The sequence below is a fragment of the Brienomyrus brachyistius genome, chromosome 4, assembly GCF_023856365.1.
Source record: "Brienomyrus brachyistius isolate T26 chromosome 4, BBRACH_0.4, whole genome shotgun sequence".
Lineage (NCBI taxonomy): Eukaryota > Metazoa > Chordata > Actinopteri > Osteoglossiformes > Mormyridae > Brienomyrus > Brienomyrus brachyistius.
Genome location: NC_064536.1, coordinates 41,724,272 through 41,745,588, shown reverse-complemented (window position 1 = coordinate 41,745,588; position 21,317 = coordinate 41,724,272). Strand labels below are relative to the sequence as shown.

The 21,317-nt window shown below is 43.7% G+C and overlaps 30 non-coding genes across 30 annotated transcripts; all 30 read right to left on the bottom strand.

Moving 5' to 3' along the window:
* Nucleotides 1-767: 767 nt before the first annotated feature.
* On the bottom strand, nt 768-840 carry trnam-cau (transfer RNA methionine (anticodon CAU)). The gene has a single exon. It is a non-coding gene; the product is annotated as a tRNA-Met (tRNA).
* A 1,063-nt stretch (nt 841-1,903) lies between these two features.
* trnag-ucc (transfer RNA glycine (anticodon UCC)) lies at nt 1,904-1,975 on the bottom strand. The gene has a single exon. It is a non-coding gene; the product is annotated as a tRNA-Gly (tRNA).
* A 3,546-nt stretch (nt 1,976-5,521) lies between these two features.
* trnam-cau (transfer RNA methionine (anticodon CAU)) lies at nt 5,522-5,594 on the bottom strand. The gene has a single exon. It is a non-coding gene; the product is annotated as a tRNA-Met (tRNA).
* A 1,063-nt stretch (nt 5,595-6,657) lies between these two features.
* On the bottom strand, nt 6,658-6,729 carry trnag-ucc (transfer RNA glycine (anticodon UCC)). Its single transcript has one exon. It is a non-coding gene; the product is annotated as a tRNA-Gly (tRNA).
* Nucleotides 6,730-7,178: 449 nt separating this feature from the next.
* trnam-cau (transfer RNA methionine (anticodon CAU)) lies at nt 7,179-7,251 on the bottom strand. Its single transcript has one exon. It is a non-coding gene; the product is annotated as a tRNA-Met (tRNA).
* A 701-nt stretch (nt 7,252-7,952) lies between these two features.
* trnam-cau (transfer RNA methionine (anticodon CAU)) lies at nt 7,953-8,025 on the bottom strand. The gene has a single exon. It is a non-coding gene; the product is annotated as a tRNA-Met (tRNA).
* Nucleotides 8,026-9,088: 1,063 nt separating this feature from the next.
* On the bottom strand, nt 9,089-9,160 carry trnag-ucc (transfer RNA glycine (anticodon UCC)). Its single transcript has one exon. It is a non-coding gene; the product is annotated as a tRNA-Gly (tRNA).
* A 448-nt stretch (nt 9,161-9,608) lies between these two features.
* trnam-cau (transfer RNA methionine (anticodon CAU)) lies at nt 9,609-9,681 on the bottom strand. The gene has a single exon. It is a non-coding gene; the product is annotated as a tRNA-Met (tRNA).
* A 181-nt stretch (nt 9,682-9,862) lies between these two features.
* trnag-ucc (transfer RNA glycine (anticodon UCC)) lies at nt 9,863-9,934 on the bottom strand. Its single transcript has one exon. It is a non-coding gene; the product is annotated as a tRNA-Gly (tRNA).
* Nucleotides 9,935-11,157: 1,223 nt separating this feature from the next.
* Nucleotides 11,158-11,230, bottom strand: trnam-cau (transfer RNA methionine (anticodon CAU)). The gene has a single exon. It is a non-coding gene; the product is annotated as a tRNA-Met (tRNA).
* Nucleotides 11,231-12,293: 1,063 nt separating this feature from the next.
* trnag-ucc (transfer RNA glycine (anticodon UCC)) lies at nt 12,294-12,365 on the bottom strand. Its single transcript has one exon. It is a non-coding gene; the product is annotated as a tRNA-Gly (tRNA).
* A 448-nt stretch (nt 12,366-12,813) lies between these two features.
* trnam-cau (transfer RNA methionine (anticodon CAU)) lies at nt 12,814-12,886 on the bottom strand. The gene has a single exon. It is a non-coding gene; the product is annotated as a tRNA-Met (tRNA).
* Nucleotides 12,887-13,068: 182 nt separating this feature from the next.
* trnag-ucc (transfer RNA glycine (anticodon UCC)) lies at nt 13,069-13,140 on the bottom strand. The gene has a single exon. It is a non-coding gene; the product is annotated as a tRNA-Gly (tRNA).
* Nucleotides 13,141-13,588: 448 nt separating this feature from the next.
* Nucleotides 13,589-13,661, bottom strand: trnam-cau (transfer RNA methionine (anticodon CAU)). The gene has a single exon. It is a non-coding gene; the product is annotated as a tRNA-Met (tRNA).
* Nucleotides 13,662-13,842: 181 nt separating this feature from the next.
* trnag-ucc (transfer RNA glycine (anticodon UCC)) lies at nt 13,843-13,914 on the bottom strand. Its single transcript has one exon. It is a non-coding gene; the product is annotated as a tRNA-Gly (tRNA).
* A 449-nt stretch (nt 13,915-14,363) lies between these two features.
* On the bottom strand, nt 14,364-14,436 carry trnam-cau (transfer RNA methionine (anticodon CAU)). The gene has a single exon. It is a non-coding gene; the product is annotated as a tRNA-Met (tRNA).
* Nucleotides 14,437-15,499: 1,063 nt separating this feature from the next.
* trnag-ucc (transfer RNA glycine (anticodon UCC)) lies at nt 15,500-15,571 on the bottom strand. The gene has a single exon. It is a non-coding gene; the product is annotated as a tRNA-Gly (tRNA).
* Nucleotides 15,572-16,019: 448 nt separating this feature from the next.
* On the bottom strand, nt 16,020-16,092 carry trnam-cau (transfer RNA methionine (anticodon CAU)). Its single transcript has one exon. It is a non-coding gene; the product is annotated as a tRNA-Met (tRNA).
* Nucleotides 16,093-16,274: 182 nt separating this feature from the next.
* trnag-ucc (transfer RNA glycine (anticodon UCC)) lies at nt 16,275-16,346 on the bottom strand. Its single transcript has one exon. It is a non-coding gene; the product is annotated as a tRNA-Gly (tRNA).
* A 449-nt stretch (nt 16,347-16,795) lies between these two features.
* trnam-cau (transfer RNA methionine (anticodon CAU)) lies at nt 16,796-16,868 on the bottom strand. Its single transcript has one exon. It is a non-coding gene; the product is annotated as a tRNA-Met (tRNA).
* Nucleotides 16,869-17,571: 703 nt separating this feature from the next.
* trnam-cau (transfer RNA methionine (anticodon CAU)) lies at nt 17,572-17,644 on the bottom strand. The gene has a single exon. It is a non-coding gene; the product is annotated as a tRNA-Met (tRNA).
* Nucleotides 17,645-17,826: 182 nt separating this feature from the next.
* trnag-ucc (transfer RNA glycine (anticodon UCC)) lies at nt 17,827-17,898 on the bottom strand. The gene has a single exon. It is a non-coding gene; the product is annotated as a tRNA-Gly (tRNA).
* A 448-nt stretch (nt 17,899-18,346) lies between these two features.
* On the bottom strand, nt 18,347-18,419 carry trnam-cau (transfer RNA methionine (anticodon CAU)). Its single transcript has one exon. It is a non-coding gene; the product is annotated as a tRNA-Met (tRNA).
* A 182-nt stretch (nt 18,420-18,601) lies between these two features.
* trnag-ucc (transfer RNA glycine (anticodon UCC)) lies at nt 18,602-18,673 on the bottom strand. The gene has a single exon. It is a non-coding gene; the product is annotated as a tRNA-Gly (tRNA).
* Nucleotides 18,674-19,121: 448 nt separating this feature from the next.
* trnam-cau (transfer RNA methionine (anticodon CAU)) lies at nt 19,122-19,194 on the bottom strand. Its single transcript has one exon. It is a non-coding gene; the product is annotated as a tRNA-Met (tRNA).
* Nucleotides 19,195-19,376: 182 nt separating this feature from the next.
* Nucleotides 19,377-19,448, bottom strand: trnag-ucc (transfer RNA glycine (anticodon UCC)). Its single transcript has one exon. It is a non-coding gene; the product is annotated as a tRNA-Gly (tRNA).
* Nucleotides 19,449-19,897: 449 nt separating this feature from the next.
* Nucleotides 19,898-19,970, bottom strand: trnam-cau (transfer RNA methionine (anticodon CAU)). Its single transcript has one exon. It is a non-coding gene; the product is annotated as a tRNA-Met (tRNA).
* A 182-nt stretch (nt 19,971-20,152) lies between these two features.
* Nucleotides 20,153-20,224, bottom strand: trnag-ucc (transfer RNA glycine (anticodon UCC)). The gene has a single exon. It is a non-coding gene; the product is annotated as a tRNA-Gly (tRNA).
* A 448-nt stretch (nt 20,225-20,672) lies between these two features.
* Nucleotides 20,673-20,745, bottom strand: trnam-cau (transfer RNA methionine (anticodon CAU)). The gene has a single exon. It is a non-coding gene; the product is annotated as a tRNA-Met (tRNA).
* Nucleotides 20,746-20,927: 182 nt separating this feature from the next.
* Nucleotides 20,928-20,999, bottom strand: trnag-ucc (transfer RNA glycine (anticodon UCC)). The gene has a single exon. It is a non-coding gene; the product is annotated as a tRNA-Gly (tRNA).
* Nucleotides 21,000-21,317: the final 318 nt, after the last annotated feature.

The window sequence follows — 21,317 nt, the reverse complement described above, 5'->3', positions numbered from 1 at the left end:
TAAACTGCCCCGTGTGAGGGTCGAACTAACGACCTTCAGATTATGAGACTGACGCGCTACCGAGGCTTTCACTGACGTAAGCAGCCCTGTTTGCCAGTGTGCTAACTCATCTGGAAGGCAGATATACAGATTGATGGAGTAATGCTTTTTTCAGTTTCTATAATGCGGCGGGTTATTGATGACATGCTGTTCAGCTGGACTATAAGCACCTGAAGACACTCACAGAGAAGGAGGTCATAAGTAAGGCTGCGTTGGCCGGGAATCGAACCTGGGTCAACTGCTTGATAGGCAGCTATGCTATCCACTATTCCACCTAGGACGAAGTTGAAAAAGCTTCGTAGCGATTATCTTTTGTCTTTCCACAAACCTGCTAGCAGTATGTCTGGTTCTGGTCCAGGTCTGGTGTTGTGATACAAGTGTAACAGTCAACAAGTATATGGCCCTCGTCACAGAGTTTGCTGTTGCCGAATTTTGTTGTTGCTCGATTGGCTACTGTTGCAGGTGAAATCTTAGCCATGGGATGCGGATGACTGTACAGATGCTTGCATCTGAGATCAGTTTGGGCTAGACGTTGAAATTGGAAGGTTTGTGGATCCGCTATGAGACGAATAATGGTATCTACTTCTGAAGAAGTTCTTTGCACAGTTATGGAAGTATGCTGGGCTGATGCCACATGAGTGACATAAAAACATCAATTAGAATCTGTGGGAGAGTGATTTTGTAAAAGTGCAGCTATGCATGGGAACTGTTTCAGCAAGTAAATAAACTGCCCCGTGTGAGGGTCGAACTCACGATCTTCAGATTATGAGACTGACGCGCTACTGACTGCGCTAACGAGGCTTTCACTGACGTAAGCAGCCCTGTTTGCCAGTGTGCTAACTCATCTGGAAGGCAGATATATAGATTGATGGAGTAATGCTTCTTTCAGTTTCTATAATGCAGCGGGTTATTGATGACATGCTGTTCAGCGGGACTATAAGTAGGGACTTGGAAATTTTTCACCAAATTGTCTTGATTAACTTCACACCTATTTTAATGGAAAGAGATTAAAAAATCATAAAAAATGATACCTCATTTGTCAATATATCTTTAATAGAACCAGAGATATTGAAGATTTAACATGCCTGAAATCGGATTTTTGTTCTAATGTAATTACAATTAGAGCTGCAGAAAAAACTGTGACTTCTTAGAACAACTTCGCTCTGCATAGGCGGAGGGCAGCCTGCCCCTCATTCAATAAATGTAAGAAATTGTAAATAGGGTATGGTGCACTTAAACAACCAGAACTTTGCCAATATCTAACCAATCTTAGTGATTTTTGTTGTTGAATGTTGAAATGAAAATTTACTTGGGGGTGTCTCCATTAACTGGCATGATGTCTAACCAATCAGGAGCCAGATCAGTGGTCACGTGACATTGATCCATCCTCCGTACAGCACATAAAATCCCTTCAATCTTCAATCATCCAGAAGTGGGCACACGATTGTATAGTGTGGGCATGCATCAATCGTCATCATAGTTGGCAATATTCACATTTAGGGTGCAATAAATATGCCTGTGCACAAATAATCGATGCCCCACGATTCTTTCGATTTTTATTTAGTGCGTGAAAGTTACCTTGTTTTCAAATTGTTGTTGCTCCTTGAATACTGAACCGATTTTGATCCAGTAAAAAATAAGAAAATCAAGGATAAATAAATTATTCAAAACGGCGGATATCTCATAAGTTGAATGCAGAGCTAGCCGCGAAAACCGCATATTCGCACCCACACCCCGTAGCCACCGCTGAAAAAATGATGACGTCATCACACGGAATATAAGAGTGAGCGACCAAAGCAGGATTTCCAAGTCCCTACTATAAGCACCTGAAGACACGCACAGAGAAGGAGGTCATAAGTAAGGCTGCATTGGCCGGGAATCGAACCCGGGTCAACTGCTTGGAAGGCAGCTATGCTAGCCACTATACCACCAACGCCGAAGTTGAGAAACCTTCCTGGCGATTATCTTTTGTCTTTCCACAAACCTGCTAGCAGTATGTCTGGTTCTGGTCCAGGTTTGGTGTTGTGATACAAGTGTAACAGAGAACAAGTATATGGCCCTCGTCACAGATTTTGCTGTTGCCGAATTTTGTTGTTGCTCGATTGGCTACTGTTGCAGGTGAAATCTTAGCCATGGGATGCGGATGACTGTACAGATGCTTGCATCTGAGATCAGTTTGGGCTAGACGTTGAAATTGGAAGGTTTGTGGATCCGCTATGAGACGAATAATGGTATCTACTTCTGAAGAAGTTCTTTTGCACAGTTATGGAAGTACGCTGGGCTGATGCCACATGAGTGACATAAAAACATCAATTAGAATCTGTGTGAGAGTGATTTTGTAAAAGTGCAGCTATGTATGGGAACTGTTTCAGTAAGTAAATAAACTGCCCCGTGTGAGGGTTGAATTCATGACCTTCAGATTATGAGACTGATGCGCTACCGACTGCGCTAACGAGGCTTTCACTGACATAAGCAGCCCTGTTTGCAAGTGTGCTAACACATCTGGAAGGCAGATGTATAGATTGACGGAGTAATGCTTTTTTCAGTTTCTATAATGCAGCGGATTATTGATGACATGCTGTTCAGCTGGACTATAAGCACCTGAAGACACTCACAGAGAAGGAGGTCATAAGTAAAGCTGCGTTGGCCAGGAATCGAACCCGGGTCAACTGCATGGAAGGCAGCTATGCTAGGCACTATACCACCAACGCCGAAGTTGAGAAATCTTCGTAGCGATTATCTTTTGTCTTTCCACAAACCTGCTAGCAGTATGTCTGGTTCTGGTCCAGGTCTGGTGTTGTGATACAAGTGTAACAGTCAACAAGTATATGGCCCTCGTCACAGATTTTGCTGTTGCCGAATTTTGTTGTTGCTCGATTGGCTACTGTTGCAGGAGAAATCTTAGCCATGGGATGCGGATGACTGTAGAGATGCTTGCATCTGAGATCAGTTTGGGCTAGACGTTGAAATTGGAAGGTTTGTGGATCCGCTATGAGACGAATAATGGTATCTACTTCTGAAGAAGTTCTTTGCACAGTAATGGAAGTACGCTGGGCTCATGCAACATGAGTGACATAAAAACATCAATTAGAATCTGTGGGAGAGTGATTTTGTAAAAGTGCAGCTATGCATGGGAACTGTTTCAGCAAGTAAATAAACTGCCTGGTGTGAGGGTTGAACTCGTGACCTTCAGATTATGAGACTGACGCGCTACCGACTGCGCTAACGAGGCTTTCGCTAATGTAAGCAGCCCTGTTTGCCAGTGTGCTAACTCATCTGGAAGGCAGATATACAGATTGATGGAGTAATGCTTTTTTCAGTTTCTATAATGCAGCGGGTTATTGATGACATGCTGTTCAGCTGGACTATAAGCACCTGAAGACACTCACAGAGAAGGAGGTCATAAGTAAGGCTGCGTTGGCCGGGAATCGAACCCGGGTCAACTGCTTGGAAGGCAGCTATGCTAGCCACTATTTCACCTAGGCCGAAGTTGAAAAAGCTTTGTAGCGATTATCTTTTGTCTTTCCACAAACCTGCTAGCAGTATGTCTGGTTCTGGTCCAGGTTTGGTGTTGTGATACAAGTGTAACAGAGAACAAGTATATGGCCCTCGTCACAGATTTTGCTGTTGCCGAATTTTGTTGTTGCTCGATTGGCTACTGTTGCAGGTGAAATCTTAGCCATGGGATGCGGATGACTGTACAGATGCTTGCATCTGAGATCAGTTTGGGCTAGACGTTGAAATTGGAAGGTTTGTGGATCCGCTATGAGACGAATAATGGTATCTACTTCTGAAGAAGTTCTTTTGCACAGTTATGGAAGTACGCTGGGCTGATGCCACATGAGTGACATAAAAACATCAATTAGAATCTGTGTGAGAGTGATTTTGTAAAAGTGCAGCTATGTATGGGAACTGTTTCAGTAAGTAAATAAACTGCCCCGTGTGAGGGTTGAATTCATGACCTTCAGATTATGAGACTGATGCGCTACCGACTGCGCTAACGAGGCTTTCACTGACATAAGCAGCCCTGTTTGCAAGTGTGCTAACACATCTGGAAGGCAGATGTATAGATTGACGGAGTAATGCTTTTTTCAGTTTCTATAATGCAGCGGATTATTGATGACATGCTGTTCAGCTGGACTATAAGCACCTGAAGACACTCACAGAGAAGGAGGTCATAAGTAAAGCTGCGTTGGCCAGGAATCGAACCCGGGTCAACTGCATGGAAGGCAGCTATGCTAGGCACTATACCACCAACGCCGAAGTTGAGAAATCTTCGTAGCGATTATCTTTTGTCTTTCCACAAACCTGCTAGCAGTATGTCTGGTTCTGGTCCAGGTCTGGTGTTGTGATACAAGTGTAACAGTCAACAAGTATATGGCCCTCGTCACAGATTTTGCTGTTGCCGAATTTTGTTGTTGCTCGATTGGCTACTGTTGCAGGAGAAATCTTAGCCATGGGATGCGGATGACTGTAGAGATGCTTGCATCTGAGATCAGTTTGGGCTAGACGTTGAAATTGGAAGGTTTGTGGATCCGCTATGAGACGAATAATGGTATCTACTTCTGAAGAAGTTCTTTGCACAGTAATGGAAGTACGCTGGGCTCATGCAACATGAGTGACATAAAAACATCAATTAGAATCTGTGGGAGAGTGATTTTGTAAAAGTGCAGCTATGCATGGGAACTGTTTCAGCAAGTAAATAAACTGCCCGGTGTGAGGGTTGAACTCGTGACCTTCAGATTATGAGACTGACGCGCTACCGACTGCGCTAACGAGGCTTTCGCTAATGTAAGCAGCCCTGTTTGCCAGTGTGCTAACTCATCTGGAAGGCAGATATACAGATTGATGGAGTAATGCTTTTTTCAGTTTCTATAATGCAGCGGGTTATTGATGACATGCTGTTCAGCTGGACTATAAGCACCTGAAGACACTCACAGAGAAGGAGGTCATAAGTAAGGCTGCGTTGGCCGGGAATCGAACCCGGGTCAACTGCTTGGAAGGCAGCTATGCTAGCCACTATTTCACCTAGGCCGAAGTTGAAAAAGCTTTGTAGCGATTATCTTTTGTCTTTCCACAAACCTGCTAGCAGTATGTCTGGTTCTGGTCCAGGTCTGGTGTTGTGATACAAGTGTAACAGTCAACAAGTATATGGCCCTCGTCACAGAGTTTGCTGTTGCCGAATTTTGTTGTTGCTCGATTGGCTACTGTTGCAGGTGAAATCTTAGCCATGGGATGCGGATGACTGTACAGATGCTTGCATCTGAGATCAGTTTGGGCTAGACGTTGAAATTGGAAGGTTTGTGGATCCGCTATGAGACGAATAATGGTATCTACTTCTGAAGAAGTTCTTTGCACAGTTATGGAAGTACGCTGGGCTGATGCCACATGAGTGACATAAAAACATCAATTAGAATCTGTGGGAGAGTGATTTTGTAAAAGTGCAGCTATGCATGGGAACTGTTTCAGCAAGTAAATAAACTGTCCCGTGTGAGGGTCGAACTCACGACCTTCAGATTATGAGACTGACGCGCTACCGACTGCGCTAACGAGGCTTTCACTGACGTAAGCAGCCCTGTTTGCCAGTGTGCTAACACATCTGGAAGGCAGATGAATAAATCGATGGAGTAATGCTTCTTTCAGTTTCTATAACGCAGTGAGATATTGATGGCATGCTGTTCAGCGGGACTATAAGTAGGGACTTGGAAATTTTTCACCAAATTGTCTTGATTAACTTCACACCTATTTTAATGGAAAGAGATTAAAAAATCATAAAAAATGATACCTCATTTGTCAATATATCTTTAATAGAACCAGAGATATTGAAGATTTAACATGCCTGAAATCGGATTTTTGTTCTAATGTAATTACAATTAGAGCTGCAGAAAAAACTGTGACTTCTTAGAACAACTTCGCTCTGCATAGGCAGAGGGCAGCCTGCCCCTCATTCAATAAATGTAAGAAATTGTAAATAGGGTATGGTGCACTTAAACAACCAGAACTTTGCCAATATCTAACCAATCTTAGTGATTTTTGTTGTTGAATGTTGAAATGAAAATTTACTTGGGGGTATCTCCATTAACTGGCATGATGTCTAACCAATCAGGAGCCAGATCAGTGGTCACGTGACATTGATCCATCCTCCGTACAGCACATAAAATCCCTTCAATCTTCAATCATCCAGAAGTGGGCACACGATTGTATAGTGTGGGCATGCATCAATCGTCATCATAGTTGGCAATATTCACATTTAGGGTGCAATAAATATGCCTGTGCACAAATAATCGATGCCCCACGATTCTTTCGATTTTTATTTAGTGCGTGAAAGTTACCTTGTTTTCAAATTGTTGTTGCTCCTCGAATACTGAACCGATTTTGATCCAGTAAAAAATAAGAAAATCAAGGATAAATAAATTATTCAAAACGGCGGATATCTCATAAGTTGAATGCAGAGCTAGCCGCGAAAACCGCATATTCGCACCCACACCCCGTAGCCACCGCTGAAAAAATGATGACGTCATCACACGGAATATAAGAGTGAGCGACCAAAGCAGGATTTCCAAGTCCCTACTATAAGCACCTGAAGACACGCACAGAGAAGGAGGTCATAAGTAAGGCTGCGTTGGCCGGGAATCGAACCCGGGTCAACTGCTTGGAAGGCAGCTATGCTAGCCACTATACCACCAACGCCGAAGTTGAGAAATCTTCCTGGCGATTATCTTTTGTCTTTCCACAAACCTGCTAGCAGTATGTCTGGTTCTGGTCCAGGTTTGGTGTTGTGATACAAGTGTAACAGAGAACAAGTATATGGCCCTCGTCACAGATTTTGCTGTTGCCGAATTTTGTTGTTGCTCGATTGGCTACTGTTGCAGGTGAAATCTTAGCCATGGGATGCGGATGACTGTACAGATGCTTGCATCTGAGATCAGTTTGGGCTAGACATTGAAATTGGAAGGTTTGTGGATCCGCTATGAGACGAATAATGGTATCTACTTCTGAAGAAGTTCTTTTGCACAGTTATGGAAGTACGCTGGGCTGATGCCACATGAGTGACATAAAAACATCAATTAGAATCTGTGTGAGAGTGATTTTGTAAAAGTGCAGCTATGTATGGGAACTGTTTCAGTAAGTAAATAAACTGCCCCGTGTGAGGGTTGAACTCATGACCTTCAGATTATGAGACTGAAGCGCTACCGACTGCGCTAACGAGGCTTTCACTGACATAAGCAGCCCTGTTTGCAAGTGTGCTAACACATCTGGAAGGCAGATGTATAGATTGACGGAGTAATGCTTTTTTCAGTTTCTATAATGCAGCGGGTTATTGATGACATGCTGTTCAGCTGGACTATAAGCACCTGAAGACACTCACAGAGAAGGAGGTCATAAGTAAGGCTGCGTTGGCCGGGAATCGAACCCGGGTCAACTGCTTGGAAGGCAGCTATGCTAGCCACTATTTCACCTAGGCCGAAGTTGAAAAAGCTTCGTAGCGATTATCTTTTGTCTTTCCACAAACCTGCTAGCAGTATGTCTGGTTCTGGTCCAGGTCTGGTGTTGTGATACAAGTGTAACAGTCAACAAGTATATGGCCCTCGTCACAGAGTTTGCTGTTGCCGAATTTTGTTGTTGCTCGATTGGCTACTGTTGCAGGTGAAATCTTAGCCATGGGATGCGGATGACTGTACAGATGCTTGCATCTGAGATCAGTTTGGGCTAGACGTTGAAATTGGAAGGTTTGTGGATCCGCTATGAGACGAATAATGGTATCTACTTCTTAAGAAGTTCTTTGCACAGTTATGGAAGTACGCTGGGCTGATGCCACATGAGTGACATAAAAACATCAATTAGAATCTGTGGGAGAGTGATTTTGTAAAAGTGCAGCTATGCATGGGAACTGTTTCAGCAAGTAAATAAACTGTCCCGTGTGAGGGTCGAACTCACGACCTTCAGATTATGAGACTGACGCGCTACCGACTGCGCTAACGAGGCTTTCACTGACGTAAGCAGCCCTGTTTGCCAGTGTGCTAACACATCTGGAAGGCAGATATATAGATTGATGGAGTAATGCTTCTTTCAGTTTCTATAATGCAGCGGGTTATTGATGACATGCTGTTCAGCGGGACTATAAGTAGGGACTTGGAAATTTTTCACCAAATTGTCTTGATTAACTTCACACCTATTTTAATGGAAAGAGATTAAAAAATCATAAAAAATGATACCTCATTTGTCAATATATCTTTAATAGAACCAGAGATATTGAAGATTTAACATGCCTGAAATCGGATTTTTGTTCTAATGTAATTACAATTAGAGCTGCAGAAAAAACTGTGACTTCTTAGAACAACTTCGGTCTGCATAGGCGGAGGGCAGCCTGCCCCTCATTCAATAAATGTAAGAAATTGTAAATAGGGTATGGTGCACTTAAACAACCAGAACTTTGCCAATATCTAACCAATCTTAGTGATTTTTGTTGTTGAATGTTGAAATGAAAATTTACTTGGGGGTATCTCCATTAACTGGCATGATGTCTAACCAATCAGGAGCCAGATCAGTGGTCACGTGACATTGATCCATCCTCCGTACAGCACATAAAATCCCTTCAATCTTCAATCATCCAGAAGTGGGCACACGATTGTATAGTGTGGGCATGCATCAATCGTCATCATAGTTGGCAATATTCACATTTAGGGTGCAATAAATATGCCTGTGCACAAATAATCGATGCCCCACGATTCTTTCGATTTTTATTTAGTGCGTGAAAGTTACCTTGTTTTCAAATTGTTGTTGCTCCTCGAATACTGAACCGATTTTGATCCAGTAAAAAATAAGAAAATCAAGGATAAATAAATTATTCAAAACGGCGGATATCTCATAAGTTGAATGCAGAGCTAGCCGCGAAAACCGCATATTCGCACCCACACCCCGTAGCCACCGCTGAAAAAATGATGACGTCATCACACGGAATATAAGAGTGAGCGACCAAAGCAGGATTTCCAAGTCCCTACTATAAGCACCTGAAGACACTCACAGAGAAGGAGGTCATCAGTAAGGCTGCATTGGCCAGGAATCGAACCCGGGTCAACTGCTTGGAAGGCAGCTATGCTAGCCACTATACCACCAACGCCAAAGTTGATAAAGCTTCGTAGCGATTATCTTTTATCTTTCCACAAACCTGGTAGCAGTATGTCTGGTTCTGGTCCAGTTCTGGTGTTGTGATACAAGTGTAACAGTCAACAAGTATATGGCCCTCGTCACAGATTTTGCTGTTGCCGAATTTTGTTGTTGCTCGATTGGCTACTGTTGCAGGTGAAATCTTAGCCATGGGATGCGGATGACTGTACAGATGCTTGCATCTGAGATCAGTTTGGGCTAGACGTTGAAATTGGAAGGTTTGTGGATCCGCTATGAGACGAGTAATGGTATCTACTTCTTAAGAAGTTCTTTGCACAGTAATGGAAATACGCTGGGCTCATGCAACATGAGTGACATAAAAACATCTATTAGAATCTGTGGGAGAGTGATTTTGTAAAAGTGCAGCTATTCATGGGAACTGTTTCAGCAAGTAAATAAACTGCCCCGTGTGAGGGTCGAACTCACTACCTTCAGATTATGAGACTGACGCGCTACCGACTGTGCTAACGAGGCTTTCACTGACATAAGCAGCCCTGTTTGCCAGTGTGCTAACACATCTGGAATGCAGATGTATAAATTGATGTAGTAATGCTTTTTTCAGTTTCTATAATGCAGCGGGTTATTGATGACATGCTGTTCAGCTGGACTATAAGCACCTGAAGACACTCACAGAGAAGGAGGTCATAAGTAAGGCTGCGTTGGCCGGGAATCGAACCCGGGTCAACTGCTTGGAAGGCAGCTATGCTAGCCACTATACCACCAACGCCTATGTTGAGAAATCTTCGTAGCGATTATCTTTTGTCTTTCCACAAACCTGCTAGCAGTATGTCTGGTTCTGGTCCAGGTCTGGTGTTGTGATACAAGTGTAACAGTCAACAAGTATATGGCCCTCGTCACAGATTTTGCTGTTGCCGAATTTTGTTGATGCTCGATTGGCTACTGTTGCAGGTGTAATCTTAGCCATGGGATGCGGATGACTGTACAGATGCTTGCATCTGAGATCAGTTTGGGCTAGACGTTGAAATTGGAAGGTGTGTGGATCTGCTATGAGAAGAGTAATGGTATCTACTTCTGAAGAAGTTCTTTTGCACAGTTATGGAAGTATGCTGGGCTGATGCCACATGAGTGACATAAAAACATCAATTAGAATCTGTGGGAGAGTGATTTTGTAAAAGTGCAGCTATGCATGGGAACTGTTTCAGCAAGTAAATAAACTGCCCGGTGTGAGGGTTGAACTCGCAACCTTCAGATTATGAGACTGACGCGCTACCGACTGCGCTAACGAGGCTTTCACTAATGTAAGCAGCCCTGTTTGCCAGTGTGCTAACTCATCTGGAAGGCAGATATACAGATTGATGGAGTAATGCTTTTTTCAGTTTCTATAATGCAGCGGGTTATTGATGACATGCTGTTCAGCTGGACTATAAGCACCTGAAGACACTCACAGAGAAGGAGGTCATAAGTAAGGCTGCGTTGGCCGGGAATCGAACCCGGGTCAACTGCTTGGAAGGCAGCTATGCTAGCCACTATTTCACCTAGGCCGAAGTTGAAACAGCTTTGTAGCGATTATCTTTTGTCTTTCCACAAACCTGCTAGCAGTATGTCTGGTTCTGGTCCAGGTCTGGTGTTGTGATACAAGTGTAACAGTCAACAAGTATATGGCCCTCGTCACAGAGTTTGCTGTTGCCGAATTTTGTTGTTGCTCGATTGGCTACTGTTGCAGGTGAAATCTTAGCCATGGGATGCGGATGACTGTACAGATGCTTGCATCTGAGATCAGTTTGGGCTAGACGTTGAAATTGGAAGGTTTGTGGATCCGCTATGAGACGAATAATGGTATCTACTTCTGAAGAAGTTCTTTGCACAGTTATGGAAGTACGCTGGGCTGATGCCACATGAGTGACATAAAAACATCAATTAGAATCTGTGGGAGAGTGATTTTGTAAAAGTGCAGCTATGCATGGGAACTGTTTCAGCAAGTAAATAAACTGCCCCGTGTGAGGGTCGAACTCACGATCTTCAGATTATGAGACTGACGCGCTACCGACTGCGCTAACGAGGCTTTCACTGACGTAAGCAGCCCTGTTTGCCAGTGTGCTAACACATCTGGAAGGCAGATATATAGATTGATGGAGTAATGCTTCTTTCAGTTTCTATAATGCAGCGGGTTATTGATGACATGCTGTTCAGCGGGACTATAAGTAGGGACTTGGAAATTTTTCACCAAATTGTCTTGATTAACTTCACACCTATTTTAATGGAAAGAGATTAAAAAATCATAAAAAATGATACCTCATTTGTCAATATATCTTTAATAGAACCAGAGATATTGAAGATTTAACATGCCTGAAATCGGATTTTTGTTCTAATGTAATTACAATTAGAGCTGCAGAAAAAACTGTGACTTCTTAGAACAACTTCGCTCTGCATAGGCGGAGGGCAGCCTGCCCCTCATTCAATAAATGTAAGAAATTGTAAATAGGGTATGGTGCACTTAAACAACCAGAACTTTGCCAATATCTAACCAATCTTAGTGATTTTTGTTGTTGAATGTTGAAATGAAAATTTACTTGGGGGTGTCTCCATTAACTGGCATGATGTCTAACCAATCAGGAGCCAGATCAGTGGTCACGTGACATTGATCCATCCTCCGTACAGCACATAAAATCCCTTCAATCTTCAATCATCCAGAAGTGGGCACACGATTGTATAGTGTGGGCATGCATCAATCGTCATCATAGTTGGCAATATTCACATTTAGGGTGCAATAAATATGCCTGTGCACAAATAATCGATGCCCCACGATTCTTTCGATTTTTATTTAGTGCGTGAAAGTTACCTTGTTTTCAAATTGTTGTTGCTCCTCGAATACTGAACCGATTTTGATCCAGTAAAAAATAAGAAAATCAAGGATAAATAAATTATTCAAAACGGCGGATATCTCATAAGTTGAATGCAGAGCTAGCCGCGAAAACCGCATATTCGCACCCACACCCCGTAGCCACCGCTGAAAAAATGATGACGTCATCACACGGAATATAAGAGTGAGCGACCAAAGCAGGATTTCCAAGTCCCTACTATAAGCACCTGAAGACACTCACAGAGAAGGAGGTCATATGTAAGGCTGCATTGGCCGGGAATCGAACCCGGGTCAACTGCTTGGAAGGCAGCTATGCTAGCCACTATACCACCAAAGCCTAAGTTGAGAAATCTTCGTAGCGATTATCTTTTGTCTTTCCACAAACCTGCTAGCAGTATGTCTGGTTCTGGTCCAGGTCTGGTGTTGTGATACAAGTGTAACAGAGAACAAGTATATGGCCCTCGTCACAGATTTTGCTGTTGCCGAATTTTGTTGTTGCTCGATTGGCTACTGTTGCAGGTGAAATCTTAGCCATGGGATGCGGATGACTGTACAGATGCTTGCATCTGAGATCAGTTTGGGCTAGACGTTGAAATTGGAAGGTTTGTGGATCCGCTATGAGACGAGTAATGGTATCTACTTCTTAAGAAGTTCTTTGCACAGTAATGGAAGTACGCTGGGCTCATGCAACATGAGTGACATAAAAACATCTATTAGAATCTGTGGGAGAGTGATTTTGTAAAAGTGCAGCTATGCATGGGAACTGTTTCAGCAAGTAAATAAACTGCCCCGTGTGAGGGTCGAACTCACGACCTTCAGATTATGAGACTGACGCGCTACCGACTGCGCTAACGAGGCTTTCACTGGTATAAGCAGCCCTGTTTTGCCAGTGTGCTAACTCATCTGGAAGGCAGATATATAGATTGATGGAGTAATGCTTGTTTCAGTTTCTATAACGCAGCAGGTTATTGATGACATGCTGTTCAGCTGGACTATAAGCACCTGAAGACACTCACAGAGAAGGAGGTCATAAGTAAGGCTGCGTTGGCCGGGAATCGAACCCGGGTCAACTGCTTGGAAGGCAGCTATGCTAGCCACTATACCACCAACGCCGAAGTTGAAAAAGTTTCGTAGCGATTATCTTTTATCTTTCCACAAACCTGCTAGCAGTATGTCTGGTTCTGGTCCAGGTCTGGTGTTGTGATACAAGTGTAACAGTCAACAAGTATATGGCCCTCGTCACAGATTTTGCTGTTGCCGAATTTTGTTGATGCTCGATTGGCTACTGTTGCAGGTGAAATCTTAGCCATGGGATGCGGATGACTGTACAGATGCTTGCATCTGAGATCAGTTTGGGCTAGACGTTGAAATTGGAAGGTCTGTGGATCCGCTATGAGACGAATAATGGTATCTACTTCTGAAGAAGTTCTTTGCACAGTAATGGAGGTACGCTGGGCTCATGCAACATGAGTGACATAAAAACATCTATTAGAGTCTGTGGGAGAGTGATTTTGTAAAAGTGCAGCTATGCATGGGAACTGTTTCAGCAAGTAAACAAACTGCCCCGTGTGAGGGTCGAACTCACGACCTTCAGATTATGAGACTGACGCGCTACCGACTGCGCTAACGAGGCTTTCACTGACATAAGCAGCCCTGTTTGCCAGTGTGCTAACACATCTGGAAGGCAGATGTATAAATTGATGGACTAATGCTTCTTTCAGTTTCTATAACGCAGTGAGATATTGATGGCATGCTGTTCAGCTGGACTATAAGCACCTGAAGACACTCACAGAGAAGGAGGTCATAAGTAAGGCTGCGTTGGCCGGGAATCGAACCCAGGTCAACTGCTTGGAAGGCAGCTATGCTAGCCACTATACCACCAACGCCAAAGTTGAAACAGCTTTGTAGCGATTATCTTTTATCTTTCCACAAACCTGCTAGCAGTATGTCTGGTTCTGGTCCAGGTCTGGTGTTGTGATACAAGTGTAACAGTCAACAAGTATATGGCCCTCGTCACAGATTTTGCTGTTGCCGAATTTTGTTGATGCTCGATTGGCTACTGTTGCAGGTGTAATCTTAGCCATGGGATGCGGATGACTGTACAGATGCTTGCATCTGAGATCAGTTTGGGCTAGACGTTGAAATTGGAAGGTGTGTGGATCTGCTATGAGAAGAGTAATGGTATCTACTTCTGAAGAAGTTCTTTTGCACAGTTATGGAAGTATGCTGGGCTGATGCCACATGAGTGACATAAAAACATCAATTAGAATCTGTGGGAGAGTGATTTTGTAAAAGTGCAGCTATGCATGGGAACTGTTTCAGCAAGTAAATAAACTGTCCCGTGTGAGGGTCGAACTCACGACCTTCAGATTATGAGACTGACGCGCTACCGACTGCGCTAACGAGGCTTTCACTGACGTAAGCAGCCCTGTTTGCCAGTGTGCTAACACATCTGGAAGGCAGATATATAGATTGATGGAGTAATGCTTCTTTCAGTTTCTATAATGCAGCGGGTTATTGATGACATGCTGTTCAGCGGGACTATAAGTAGGGACTTGGAAATTTTTCACCAAATTGTCTTGATTAACTTCACACCTATTTTAATGGAAAGAGATTAAAAAATCATAAAAAATCATACCTCATTTGTCAATATATCTTTAATAGAACCAGAGATATTGAAGATTTAACATGCCTGAAATCGGATTTTTGTTCTAATGTAATTACAATTAGAGCTGCAGAAAAAACTGTGACTTCTTAGAACAACTTCGCTCTGCATAGGCGGAGGGCAGCCTGCCCCTCATTCAATAAATGTAAGAAATTGTAAATAGGGTATGGTGCACTTAAACAACCAGAACTTTGCCAATATCTAACCAATCTTAGTGATTTTTGTTGTTGAATGTTGAAATGAAAATTTACTTGGGGGTATCTCCATTAACTGGCATGATGTCTAACCAATCAGGAGCCAGATCAGTGGTCACGTGACATTGATCCATCCTCCGTACAGCACATAAAATCCCTTCAATCTTCAATCATCCAGAAGTGGGCACACGATTGTATAGTGTGGGCATGCATCAATCGTCATCATAGATGGCAATATTCACATTTAGGGTGCAATAAATATGCCTGTGCACAAATAATCGATGCCCCACGATTCTTTCGATTTTTATTTAGTGCGTGAAAGTTACCTTGTTTTCAAATTGTTGTTGCTCCTCGAATACTGAACCGATTTTGATCCAGTAAAAAATAAGAAAATCAAGGATAAATAAATTATTCAAAACGGCGGATATCTCATAAGTTGAATGCAGAGCTAGCCGCGAAAAACGCATATTCGCACCCACACCCCGTAGCCACCGCTGAAAAAATGATGACGTCATCACACGGAATATAAGAGTGAGCGACCAAAGCAGGATTTCCAAGTCCCTACTATAAGCACCTGAAGACACTCACAGAGAAGGAGGTCATATGTAAGGCTGCATTGGCCGGGAATCGAACCCGGGTCAACTGCTTGGAAGGCAGCTATGCTAGCCACTATACCACCAAAGCCTAAGTTGAGAAATCTTCGTAGCGATTATCTTTTGTCTTTCCACAAACCTGCTAGCAGTATGTCTGGTTCTGGTCCAGGTCTGGTGTTGTGATACAAGTGTAACAGAGAACAAGTATATGGCCCTCGTCACAGATTTTGCTGTTGCCGAATTTTGTTGTTGCTTGATTGGCTACTGTTGCAGGTGAAATCTTAGCCATGGGATGCGGATGACTGTACAGATGCTTGCATCTGAGATCAGTTTGGGCTAGACGTTGAAATTGGAAGGTTTGTGGATCCGCTATGAGACGAGTAATGGTATCTACTTCTTAAGAAGTTCTTTGCACAGTAATGGAAGTACGCTGGGCTCATGCAACATGAGTGACATAAAAACATCTATTAGAATCTGTGGGAGAGTGATTTTGTAAAAGTGCAGCTATGCATGGGAACTGTTTCAGCAAGTAAATAAACTGCCCCGTGTGAGGGTCGAACTCACGACCTTCAGATTATGAGACTGACGCGCTACCGACTGCGCTAACGAGGCTTTCACTGGTATAAGCAGCCCTGTTTTGCCAGTGTGCTAACTCATCTGGAAGGCAGATATATAGATTGATGGAGTAATGCTTGTTTCAGTTTCTATAACGCAGCAGGTTATTGATGACATGCTGTTCAGCTGGACTATAAGCACCTGAAGACACTCACAGAGAAGGAGGTCATAAGTAAGGCTGCGTTGGCCGGGAATCGAACCCGGGTCAACTGCTTGGAAGGCAGCTATGCTAGCCACTATACCACCAACGCCGAAGTTGAAAAAGTTTCGTAGCGATTATCTTTTATCTTTCCACAAACCTGCTAGCAGTATGTCTGGTTCTGGTCCAGGTCTGGTGTTGTGATACAAGTGTAACAGTCAACAAGTATATGGCCCTCGTCACAGATTTTGCTGTTGCCGAATTTTGTTGATGCTCGATTGGCTACTGTTGCAGGTGAAATCTTAGCCATGGGATGCGGATGACTGTACAGATGCTTGCATCTGAGATCAGTTTGGGCTAGACGTTGAAATTGGAAGGTGTGTGGATCTGCTATGAGAAGAGTAATGGTATCTACTTCTGAAGAAGTTCTTTTGCACAGTTATGGAAGTATGCTGGGCTAATGCCACATGAGTGACATAAAAACATCAATTAGAATCTGTGGGAGAGTGATTTTATAAAAGTGCAGCTATGTATGGGAACTGTTTCAGCAAGTAAGTAAACTGCCCCGTGTGAGGGTCGAACTCACAACCTTCAGATTATGAGACTGATGCGCTACCGACTGCGCTAACGAGGCTTTCACTGGCATAAGCAGCCCTGTTTTGCCAGTGTGCTAACTCATCTGGAAGGCAGATATATAGATTGATGGAGTAATGCTTGTTTCAGTTTCTATAACGCAGCAGGTTATTGATGACATGCTGTTCAGCTGGACTATAAGCACCTGAAGACACTCACAGAGAAGGAGGTCATAAGTAAGGCTGCGTTGGCCGGGAATCGAACCCGGGTCAACTGCTTGGAAGGCAGCTATGCTAGCCACTATACCACCAACTCCGAAGTTGAAAAAGTTTCGTAGCGATTATCTTTTATCTTTCCACGAACCTGCTAGCAGTATGTCTGGTTCTGGTCCAGGTCTGGTGTTGTGATACAAGTGTAACAGTCAACAAGTATATGGCCCTCGTCACAGATTTTGCTGTTGCCGAATTTTGTTGATGCTCGATTGGCTACTGTTGCAGGTGTAATCTTAGCCATGGGATGCGGATGACTGTACAGATGCTTGCATCTGAGATCAGTTTGGGCTAGACGTTGAAATTGGAAGGTGTGTGGATCTGCTATGAGAAGAGTAATGGTATCTACTTCTGAAGAAGTTCTTTTGCACAGTTATGGAAGTATGCTGGGCTGATGCCACATGAGTGACATAAAAACATCAATTAGAATCTGTGGGAGAGTGATTTTATAAAAGTGCAGCTATGTATGGGAACTGTTTCAGCAAGTAAATAAACTGCCCCGTGTGAGGGTCGAACTCACAACCTTCAGATTATGAGACTGACGCGCTACCGACTGCGCTAACGAGGCTTTCACTGGCATAAGCAGCCCTGTTTTGCCAGTGTGCTAACTCATCTGGAAGGCAGATATATAGATTGATAGAGTAATGCTTGTTTCAGTTTCTATAACGCAGCAGGTTATTGATGACATGCTGTTCAGCTGGACTATAAGCACCTGAAGACACTCACAGAGAAGGAGGTCATAAGTAAGGCTGCGTTGGCCGGGAATCGAACCCGGGTCAACTGCTTGGAAGGCAGCTATGCTAGCCACTATACCACCAACGCCGAAGTTGAAAAAGTTTCGTAGCGATTATCTTTTATCTTTCCACGAACCTGCTAGCAGTATGTCTGGTTCTGGTCCAGGTCTGGTGTTGTGATACAAGTGTAACAGTCAACAAGTATATGGCCCTCGTCACAGATTTTGCTGTTGCCGAATTTTGTTGATGCTCGATTGGCTACTGTTGCAGGTGAAATCTTAGCCATGGGATGCGGATGACTGTACAGATGCTTGCATCTGAGATCAGTTTGGGCTAGACGTTGAAATTGGAAGGTCTGTGGATCCGCTATGAGATGAATAATGGTATCTACTTCTGAAGAAGTTCATTGCACAGTAATGGAAGTATGCTGGGCTGATGCCACATGAGTGACATAAAAACATCAATTAGAATCTGTGGGAGAGTGATTTTATAAAAGTGCAGCTATGTATGGGAACTGTTTCAGCAAGTAAGTAAACTGCCCCGTGTGAGGGTCGAACTCACAACCTTCAGATTATGAGACTGACGCGCTACCGACTGCGCTAACGAGGCTTTCACTGGCATAAGCAGCCCTGTTTTGCCAGTGTGCTAACTCATCTGGAAGGCAGATATATAGATTGATGGAGTAATGCTTGTTTCAGTTTCTATAACGCAGCAGGTTATTGATGACATGCTGTTCAGCTGGACTATAAGCACCTGAAGACACTCACAGAGAAGGAGGTCATAAGTAAGGCTGCGTTGGCCGGGAATCGAACCCGGGTCAACTGCTTGGAAGGCAGCTATGCTAGCCACTATACCACCAACGCCGAAGTTGAAAAAGTTTCGTAGCGATTATCTTTTATCTTTCCACGAACCTGCTAGCAGTATGTCTGGTTCTGGTCCAGGTCTGGTGTTGTGATACAAGTGTAACAGTCAACAAGTATATGGCCCTCGTCACAGATTTTGCTGTTGCCGAATTTTGTTGATGCTCGATTGGCTACTGTTGCAGGTGAAATCTTAGCCATGGGATGCGGATGACTGTACAGATGCTTGCATCTGAGATCAGTTTGGGCTAGACGTTGAAATTGGAAGGTCTGTGGATCCGCTATGAGACGAATAATGGTATCTACTTCTGAAGAAGTTCTTTGCACAGTAATGGAGGTACGCTGGGCTCATGCAACATGAGTGACATAAAAACATCTATTAGAGTCTGTGGGAGAGTGATTTTGTAAAAGTGCAGCTATGCATGGGAACTGTTTCAGCAAGTAAACAAACTGCCCCGTGTGAGGGTCGAACTCACAACCTTCAGATTATGAGACTGACGCGCTACCGACTGCGCTAACGAGGCTTTCACTGGCATAAGCAGCCCTGTTTTGCCAGTGTGCTAACTCATCTGGAAGGCAGATATATAGATTGATGGAGTAATGCTTCTTTCAGTTTCTATAACGCAGTGAGATATTGATGGCATGCTGTTCAGCTGGACTATAAGCACCTGAAGACACTCACAGAGAAGGAGGTCATAAGTAAGGCTGCGTTGGCCGGGAATCGAACCCAGGTCAACTGCTTGGAAGGCAGCTATGCTAGCCACTATACCACCAACGCCAAAGTTGAAACAGCTTTGTAGCGATTATCTTTTATCTTTCCACAAACCTGCTAGCAGTATGTCTGGTTCTGGTCCAGGTCTGGTGTTGTGATACAAGTGTAACAGTCAACAAGTATATGGCCCTCGTCACAGATTTTGCTGTTGCCGAATTTTGTTGATGCTCGATTGGCTACTGTTGCAGGTGTAATCTTAGCCATGGGATGCGGATGACTGTACAGATGCTTGCATCTGAGATCAGTTTGGGCTAGACGTTGAAATTGGAAGGTGTGTGGATCTGCTATGAGAAGAGTAATGGTATCTACTTCTGAAGAAGTTCTTTTGCACAGTTATGGAAGTATGCTGGGCTGATGCCACATGAGTGACATAAAAACATCAATTAGAATCTGTGGGAGAGTGATTTTATAAAAGTGCAGCTATGTATGGGAACTGTTTCAGCAAGTAAGTAAACTGCCCCGTGTGAGGGTCGAACTCACGACCTTCAGATTATGAGACTGACGCGCTACCGACTGCGCTAACGAGGCTTTCACTGGCATAAGCAGCCCTGTTTTGCCAGTGTGCTAACTCATCTGGAAGGCAGATATATAGATTGATGGAGTAATGCTTGTTTCAGTTTCTATAACGCAGCAGGTTATTGATGACATGCTGTTCAGCTGGACTATAAGCACCTGAAGACACTCACAGAGAAGGAGGTCATAAGTAAGGCTGCGTTGGCCGGGAATCGAACCCGGGTCAACTGCTTGGAAGGCAGCTATGCTAGCCACTATACCACCAACGCCGAAGTTGAAAAAGTTTCGTAGCGATTATCTTTTATCTTTCCACGAACCTGCTAGCAGTATGTCTGGTTCTGGTCCAGGTCTGGTGTTGTGATACAAGTGTAACAGTCAACAAGTATATGGCCCTCGTCACAGATTTTGCTGTTGCCGAATTTTGTTGATGCTCGATTGGCTACTGTTGCAGGTGAAATCTTAGCCATGGGATGCGGATGACTGTACAGATGCTTGCATCTGAGATCAGTTTGGGCTAGACGTTGAAATTGGAAGGTCTGTGGATCCGCTATGAGATGAATAATGGTATCTACTTCTGAAGAAGTTCTTTGCACAGTAATGGAAGTATGCTGGGCTGATGCCACATGAGTGATATAAAAACATCAATTAGAATCTGTGGGAGAGTGATTTTATAAAAGTGCAGCTATGTATGGGAACTGTTTCAGCAAGTAAGTAAACTGCCCCGTGTGAGGGTCAAACTCACAACCTTCAGATTATGAGACTGACGCGCTACCGACTGCGCTAACGAGGCTTTCACTGGCATAAGCAGCCCTGTTTTGCCAGTGTGCTAACTCATCTGGAAGGCAGATATATAGATTGATGGAGTAATGCTTGTTTCAGTTTCTATAACGCAGCAGGTTATTGATGACATGCTGTTCAGCTGGACTATAAGCACCTGAAGACACTCACAGAGAAGGAGGTCATAAGTAAGGCTGCGTTGGCCGGGAATCGAACCCGGGTCAACTGCTTGGAAGGCAGCTATGCTAGCTACTATACCACCAACGCCGAAGTTGAAAAAGTTTCCTAGCGATTATCTTTTATCTTTCCACGAACCTGCTAGCAGTATGTCTGGTTCTGGTCCAGGTCTGGTGTTGTGATACAAGTGTAACAGTCAACAAGTATATGGCCCTCGTCACAGATTTTGCTGTTGCCGAATTTTGTTGATGCTCGATTGGCTACTGTTGCAGGTGAAATCTTAGCCATGGGATGCGGATGACTGTACAGATGCTTGCATCTGAGATCAGTTTGGGCTAGACGTTGAAATTGGAAGGTCTGTGGATCCGCTATGAGACGAATAATGGTATCTACTTCTGAAGAAGTTCT